This window comes from Drosophila bipectinata, unplaced genomic scaffold (assembly GCF_030179905.1).
Source record: "Drosophila bipectinata strain 14024-0381.07 unplaced genomic scaffold, DbipHiC1v2 scaffold_211, whole genome shotgun sequence".
NCBI lineage: Eukaryota > Metazoa > Arthropoda > Insecta > Diptera > Drosophilidae > Drosophila > Drosophila bipectinata.
The window spans coordinates 23,491-32,500 of NW_027222856.1; the positions used below are offsets into that span (position 1 = coordinate 23,491).

The window sequence follows — 9,010 nt, forward strand, 5'->3', positions numbered from 1 at the left end:
TTTTTAATATCCGTGAGGTTTTAAATAGGGACAGAAGGAATCTCTTGAATTGAATCATGCGCGTCACTAATAAGATGACGAGGCATTTGGCTACCTATGCGAAAGTAATTCAACTCCCGCCGTCTTAAGGTTTAAGACTTATAACAATATATGTTTAATATTTTTAATATCCGTGAGGTTTTAAATAGGGACAGAAGGAATCTCTTGAATTGAATCATGCGCGTCACTAATAAGATGACAAGGCATTTGGCTACCTATGCGAAAGTAATTCAACTCCCGCCGTCTTAAAGTTTAAGACTTATAACAATATAAATGAAAAATATTATTTTCATTTTTCACGTCACTAATAAGATGACGAGGCATTTGGCTACCTAAACGAAAGTAATTCATCTTCCGCCGTTATAAGGTTTAAGACTTATAACAATATAAATGAAAAATATTATTTTCATTTTTCACGTCACTAATAAGATGACGAGGCATTTGGCTACCTATGCGAAAGTAATTCAACTCCCGCCGTCTTAAAGTTTAAGACTTATAACAATATAAATGAAAAATATTATTTTCATTTTTCACGTCACTATTAAGATGACGAGGCATTTGGCTACCTAAACGAAAGTAATTCATCTTCCGCCGTTATAAGGTTTAAGACTTATAACAATATAAATGAAAAATATTATTTTCATTTTTCACGTCACTAATAAGATGACGAGGCATTTGGCTACCTATGCGAAAGTAATTCAACTCCCGCCGTCTTAAAGTTTAAGACTTATAACAATATAAATGAAAAATATTATTTTCATTTTTCACGTCACTAATAAGATGACGAGGCATTTGGCTACCTATGCGAAAGTAATTCAACTCCCGCCGTCTTAAGGTTTAAGACTTATAACAATATATGTTTAATATTTTTAATATCCGTGAGGTTTTAAATAGGGACAGAAGGAATCTCTTGAATTGAATCATGCGCGTCACTAATAAGATGACGAGGCATTTGGCTACCTATGCGAAAGTAATTCAACTCCCGCCGTCTTAAGGTTTAAGACTTATAACAATATATGTTTAATATTTTTAATATCCGTGAGGTTTTAAATAGGGACAGAAGGAATCTCTTGAATTGAATCATGCGCGTCACTAATAAGATGACGAGGCATTTGGCTACCTATGCGAAAGTAATTCAACTCCCGCCGTCTTAAAGTTTAAGACTTATAACAATATAAATGAAAAATATTATTTTCATTTTTCACGTCACTAATAAGATGACGAGGCATTTGGCTACCTAAAAGAAAGTAATTCATCTTCCGCCGTTATAAGGTTTAAGACTTATAACAATATAAATGAAAAATATTATTTTCATTTTTCACGTCACTAATAAGATGACGAGGCATTTGGCTACCTAAACGAAAGTAATTCAACTCCCGCCGTCTTAAGGTTTAAGACTTATAACAATATAAATGAAAAATATTATTTTCATTTTTCACGTCACTAATAAGATGACGAAACAGTTAGTAGGCCACAATTAGTAGGGAAACGTGGACAACCCGTGATAAATCCTTATATGCTTTCTTAGATATAGCATATAAAGATTTTTTATACTAAATATACATATTTACACATGCATATTTACATTTTTTTTATATTTCGAATCATCAAGCAAAGGATAAGCTTCAGTGGATCGCAGTATGGCAGCTGCTCAACCACTTACAACACCTTGCCCGTTACAAAAGTCGTTTACAATTGATTCTAGGCTTTGTCATTGTATTAAATAATGTTTTCATATGTAACTAGCATGGCATCAGGTGATCAAAGATCCTCCCAATTTACTATGTTACAAATTACATTGGCATCACATCCATTGTCGTTTAAAATATAAATAATAAACTTTAAATGGTTTAGAAGCCATACAATGCAAATTGCCCCTTATTTATCATTGCAGTCCAGCACGGATACGACCTTAGAGGCGTTCAGGCATAATCCAACGGACGTAGCGTCATACCACTGTTCGCTCGAACAAGTATTGTGCCATTGGTCCGTACCTGCGGTTCCTCTCGTACTACGCAGGAATGCTGTCGCAACAACGTTTTGTCATTAGTAGGGTAAAACTAACCTGTCTCACGACGGTCTAAACCCAGCTCACGTTCCCTTGCATGGGTGAACAATCCAACGCTTGGTGAATTTTGCTTCACAATGATAGGAAGAGCCGACATCGAAGGATCAAAAAGCGACGTCGCTATGAACGCTTGGCCGCCACAAGCCAGTTATCCCTATGGTAACTTTTCTGACACCTCTTGTTAAAAACTCTTTAAACCAAAAGGATCGATAGGCCGAGCTTTTGCTGTCCCTGTGTGTACTGAACACCGAGATCAAGTCAGCATTTGCCCTTTTGCTCTATGTGTGGTTTCTGTCCGCACTGAGCTGGCCTTGGGACACCTCCGTTATTATTTGAGAGATGTACCGCCCCAGTCAAACTCCCTACCTGGCAATGTCCTTGAATTGGATCATACCTGAGTAATTGGAGTTATACCAAATTTTCAAATCGATAATACATGAATGCATCTCTCATTAAAGAATTTGTTTGCGATTATATAACAAACTCGTGATACTTTGATCAAGAAGCTTGCATCAAAACCCAATACCATAAGATATAATAAATATATCCGTATAATGGCTAGGAAATGATACACGTTCCATTTAATCAAGTAAGTAAGGAAACAATAAGAGTAGTGGTATTTCATTGTCGATACCAAACCGAAGTCTAATATCTCCCACTTATTCTACACCTCTTATGTCTCCTTACACTGCCAGATTAGAGTCAAGCTCAAAAGGGTCTTCTTTCCCCGCTAATTATTCCAAGCCCGTTCCCTTGGCTGTGGTTTCGCTAGATAGTAGATAGGGACAGAAGGAATCTCGTTAATCCATTCATGCGCGTCACTAATTAGATGACGAGGCATTTGGCTATTTTTTTTTTTTTTTTTTTTTTGTTCGCTAAGGATCGTAAAAATCTTCAAAAGATACACACTCAGGTTATGATGTTATTTAGCCAATAAGAGTGTGCATGCACGATTCATCTTGTGGGTTCATACGACCCAGAAGACGCCTACGTACTAAAAAAACCGCCTCGTTTTTAAGCGAATTTTATGCCGTTTTTAGATGTTATGCTACGGCAGCAAGCTTTTAATATGAACGTGATGCATGACTAAGTCCAATCACGCGTGTATCCCGACAGATACATAAATTGTCGCCAACTCCAGAGACCACCACTGATTACCCGGACACTAATGATATGACTATCACTAGTGCTGAGGAGGTCTGAAGCAATCAGCCGTTTTACCGACTGACCGCTCCATATTCCTCTCCAGTTCACAGTGGCGGAATGGAACTCAACAACATGTTGCGAGCCGAAAAGTCTCCGCAAATTCGTCCGTATGTCCGGTGTCTCGTACTTCTCGACTTTGCGCTGATGCGCTTGGTCGAGAGAATGTCCGTCGGTCACTACCTGCGCGTCAATCACATAAATGTGATTTTGTCGGATAGCTACCAGGTCGGGTTTATTCAATCCGGTCTCTCCCTGCAGACTTGGTTCAACATGAACGACGCAGCCTTTCCTCTCAAGTCCCCGCTTGATTAGATTTACTACGCCGTCGTGCCTAGCTACCCTCCTCCCATGAGTACGATAGCATTGCTGCAAGATGTGGTTTGTTGTTTCGGGAGCATCACATCCTGCACGGCACCGTCTTCCCAATTCGTGCCTTCCCCTCGTGGTACGAGACCTTGAGGGTAGGGCATTTATCCGCAGTTTGATTCCTTCTGTATATTCCCTTCCTGTTAGCAAACGCGTGGGTTGGACAACCCATCCGTGTTGCGGAGCAAAACGCTCTGCTTCACGGAGCCCGCCACCATCAACAGACATGTGCAACCTATTTGCCAAGTACGAATCTACCTGTAGACGGGTTAACAACTCTTGACTTCCAGCCTGAAGCCTATCCCGGGCCCTCCGCATTTCGTCTTCCACGAAAGAGCTGGCTACCTCGGATTGCTCGAGGTGAGGCCATTTTATACTGCTCAATCGCTTCAAACGAAGCATCGGTGCTATCCATCTCAACGATGGTAACCCGAGACCCCCACTTCTGTGGGGGGCATGGAAAAAAGAAGTTGGTACGTCTACCGGAAGCCTCAACCACTTCCGTGCGGTATATCGAACCAATGTGTCAAATTTCTTCAGAACGCCTATCGTCACACTCCCAAGGGTCAGCTTGTGATAGAGTTGTGGGATAAGGACAGTCCGAAGGGCAAATAACTTCTGTTGTGGCTTCAGGGGGGCCCGAGTCAATCTCAACAGCTTCGGTTGCAACTCCTCAGCTGGATTGTACCGGACCCGCCCATCCGCAGTGAATTTAATCCCTAAATACTTCCACTCGTCAGTGCGCTTCAGTGAAGGAACCTCGCGCTCACCAATCAAAAAGCTCCGCCGTTCCACGACAGTACACTTTTGCTTGGCTTGCCCCTTTATGCTGACAGTGAAACACTTGTCAGTGTTAAGGGTGAGGCCCACAGAGGAGAGAAAGCCAACTGTGGTGTCCAACAATTTCTGAAGGCCCATCGGAGTTTCCGCAAAAAGGACTATATCATCTGCGAACGCAGCCGCATTTGTCATAGCGTTTCCGACTTTGGCACCAATCTCACTGGGTAAGGACCTAAGTAACCGGTCAATGACCAGATTAAATAGTATGGGAGACAAAGGGTCACCCTGCTTGACGCCTCTTGCAGGAATGAACTCCCTTGAAACCCACCCGTTCCCAGTTAGCATTGTGCCGCCGCCCTCGTACGAATTCCGTATGTAGTTGATTAGTCCTTGTGGGGCACCATACGAAGCCAATGTGTTGTAGACCGCTTTGTGAGCTACCGCATCAAAGGCTTTACTAACATCGAGGGTCCCGATGTAGCACGATTTAAATCGCTTATGATGTTCCCTTAGAACTAAATCAACAATCGTCGTATTGTCAGCACACCCATCGGTCGGTAGGAACCCTCGCTGACGCGAATCCCAGTTGACTGCACTAATCAACCGGGCTGCCAAAATGGCATTTAGTTGCCTAACCAAAACCGAGGGGACTGAAATAGGACGATAGTCTTGCGGACGACTTGCCGTCGCCATCTTCGGGATGAAGATGGTTCTGGCCAGACGGATGGAGTACGGAAGTCTCCCACACCAGAGAATTAAGTTCATTATGCGTAGCATAATGCCATCGGGGATACTCCTGGCAGTTCTTGGAGTAATCCCGTCCGGGCCTGGAGAACCTGATAATTTGACCTTATGGGCCCTAAGATCGCGCTGGTTCACAGCGGACCATACTCTCTCCAACGAATGTTCCATGTGGAACGAGGCGTGTTCGATGGAGCTTGAGCTAGGCGTGGTCATTATCTGCCTCCAATATGGCTCCATAATTTCCTGGGGTGGCTGCACCGACTCGTCAGCGCCCTCCAGCAGGGACTTTATGCATCTTCCCGGATGTTTATCCCAGTTACGCTGAACCCTAGCGTACTGCTGCCTTCTACGCTGTCTCATATTTCGAGGCTCCGTTCGGGGCCTCGTCAGAATGTGCGGTTCATTCCGTGGCGGAAAAATTTCCATGAGATAGCAAGATAAACTTTGGAGAGTGGTTTCCTGTCCCGAGACCTGCGCATTATCTACGATAGTTTGCAGGACCTCGGCTCTCCACCGGGAATCGCATACTACTGGGGCATAGCCCTGTAGTACCCTGAGGATTTCGCTGTTCGTCTGTTCGTGTGGTCTGATTGGTCCCGAAGATGATGTTGATATTCGTCGGTTTTGCTCGCTATTACTAGGGCGGCGCTGTGAGGTATTCGACTCTAATGCTTCTGGGGTGGGAACAGATTGCCCTCTTATCTGTTCCAGTTTTGCCTTATATTCACCCCTCTTCCGATATGAAGAAATTGCATCGGAACTGCGGTGTGTAAAAATTTCCGCTAGCTTTTTATTTAGATGTCGAATACCACTTGCTGCAAGCTCGACCTCCTTTCTCGCCATCATCAACGTTTCTTCCTCTGACCACCTCGCTTTTTTATCAACACGAAGACGTTGTGTATCAAGTTCGTCTTTGTGTCGATGTGACATGTGGACGCCCAAACCCCTCTTGGAGTTGAACGACATTCCACATATCGTGCAGGGCACCCGACCTGAAAGGTTAACCGCTGCACCACGTTCATACTGGTTGCTAGCATCCAGACTAGTAGCCGTGGACTCTCCTCTTCCTAATATATCATCAATTATCCGAGGCTCGTTGTTAGTTTCTGCACCAATATGTTTTTAAGGGGTCCAAGGGGCTGGTAACCCCAGGGACCCCTCCGCCGCTCAAATCAGCTACCAGCAAAAGCTAGTACCCAGAGAATACCACGAGGAGGTTTTGAGTCGACTTGACTTGATCGTATGATTTACGAGTTACGGAATTGCACCCACTCTACGCGATCAAATCCAATTCTCCAAATTCTCCAATTCTCCCGCGCTTACTTGAATTTCTTCACTTTGACATTCAGAGCACTGGGCAGAAATCACATTGTGTCAACACCCGCTAGGGCCATCACAATGCTTTGTTTTAATTAGACAGTCGGATTCCCCAAGTCCGTGCCAGTTCTGAATTGATTGTTAATTGATAATCGTTATAATTAATAAGAACTAATTGGTTTGACCCAACTAGTATTCTTAAAAATTTTAGCAAGAAAGTTCCACAATTGGATACGTAACTAAACTATCCGGGGAACAAGTTACAACCATAAATGATTATAACTCTATTTACCCAGAACGAGCACATAAACCATATTATTGTTTCCCAATCAAGCCCGACTATCTCAATCTTCAGAGCCAATCCTTATCCCGAAGTTACGGATCTAATTTGCCGACTTCCCTTACCTACATTATTCTATCGACTAGAGACTCTTCACCTTGGAGACCAGCTGCGGATATTGGTACGGCCTGTTGAGAAGTTTGCGTATCCCCACCATAAATTTTCAAGGTCCGAGGAGAAAATATCGACACAACAGTATATGTCATGCTCTTCTAGCCCATCTACCATATCTCTCTGCGAAAGACTTCCATGGTAGTACGACTATAAAACAGAAAAGAAAACTCTTCCGATATCTCTCGACGGCTTCTTTATGGTCGTTCCTGTTGCCAGGATGAGCACGAGGCCCATATTTAATAACAAACGGATACTCAACAGGTTACGGAATTGGAACCGTATTCCCTTTCGTTCAAAATTATTCAAGTATATAATTTTCACAATAATTGTAATATTTATTTTTACTTGAAAATTTTCGGCTTTCGCCTTGAACTTAGGACCGACTAACTCGTGATCAACCACTGTTCACACGAAACCCTTCTCCACTTCAGTCCTCCAAGGTCTCATTCGATTATTTGCTACTACCACCAAGATCTGTACCAATAGCAGCTCCATGCAGGCTTACGCCAAACACTTCTACGCATACCATTGTACCTTCCTACTCACTAAAGTTTCAAAATTTATATTACAAGTAATATAAATCATCTACTTTAGCGGTAATGTATAGGTATACAACTTAAGCGCCATCCATTTTAAGGGCTAGTTGCTTCGGCAGGTGAGTTGTTACACACTCCTTAGCGGATTTCGACTTCCATGATCACCGTCCTGCTGTTTTAAGCAACCAACGCCTTTCATGGTTTCTGCATGAGTTGTTAATTTGGGCACCGTAACATTACGTTTGGTTCATCCCACAGCGCCAGTTCTGCTTACCAAAAGTGGCCCACTGGGCACATTATATCATAACCTTAAACTTCATATCAAGAAAGTTAAGGTTCTTACCCATTTAAAGTTTGAGAATAGGTTAAGATCGTTTCGACCCTAAGGCCTCTAATCATTCGCTTTACCAGATAAGATTATTTTATATAACATTAAAATGCACCAGCTATCCTGAGGGAAACTTCGGAAGGAACCAGCTACTAGATGGTTCGATTGGTCTTTCGCCCCTATACTCAATTCTGACAATCGATTTGCACGTCAGAACTGTTTCGGTCTTCCATCAGGGTTTCCCCTGACTTCAACCTGATCAAGTATAGTTCACCATCTTTCGGGTCACAGCATATCTGCTCAAGGTACGTTCCAGTTAGAGGCATAAATAATATAAATATTATTATACATAACTATATAGAACGCCCCGGGATTGTGTTAATTAACTATAAAATAGTTAAAAAACTAATCCCATTAATAGTCAAGTTAATTACGCTATTAGGTTTATATCCCAATAACTTGCACATATGTTAGACTCCTTGGTCCGTGTTTCAAGACGGGTCCCGAAGGTATCCTGAATCTTTCGCATTGTTAATCATACAAGTGCATATAATAAACACAAAAATCAATGATAATTATGCCATTATATAATTCCGAAAAATTAACGCACTGTATTCTTATTAATCTATCAACACTTTATCAAATTAATGACATTTATCCTATGTTAAAATGCAAGCATAATAATTTGAATAAACTATAAGTCATATTTTATGATAAATTATATATGTTAATAGATTACAATGTCCTTATATGGAAAAAATGCACACTATTTCTATAATATTATTTAAATATTATAACTTTAATGATGAATTTTCCATAATGGATATTCAGGTTCATCGGGCTTAACCTCTAAGCAGTTTCACGTACTATTTAACTCTCTATTCAGAGTTCTTTTCAACTTTCCCTCACGGTACTTGTTTACTATCGGTCTCATGGTTATATTTAGTTTTAGATGGAGTTTACCACCCACTTAGTGCTGCACTATCAAGCAACACGACTCTTTGGAAACATCATCTAGTAATCATTAACGTTATACGGGCCTGGCACCCTCTATGGGTAAATGGCCTCATTTAAGAAGGACTTAAATCGTTAATTTCTCATACTAGAATATTGACGCTCCATACACTGCATCTCACATTTGCCATATAGACAAAGTGACTTAGTGCTGAACT

The 9,010-nt window shown here is 41.8% G+C and overlaps 1 pseudogene; it reads right to left on the reverse strand.

Annotated features, from left to right (window-relative positions):
• Positions 1 to 1,638: 1,638 nt before the first annotated feature.
• LOC138927278 (large subunit ribosomal RNA) overlaps positions 1,639 to 9,010 on the reverse strand; it is a 7,477-nt pseudogene continuing 105 nt past the window's right edge.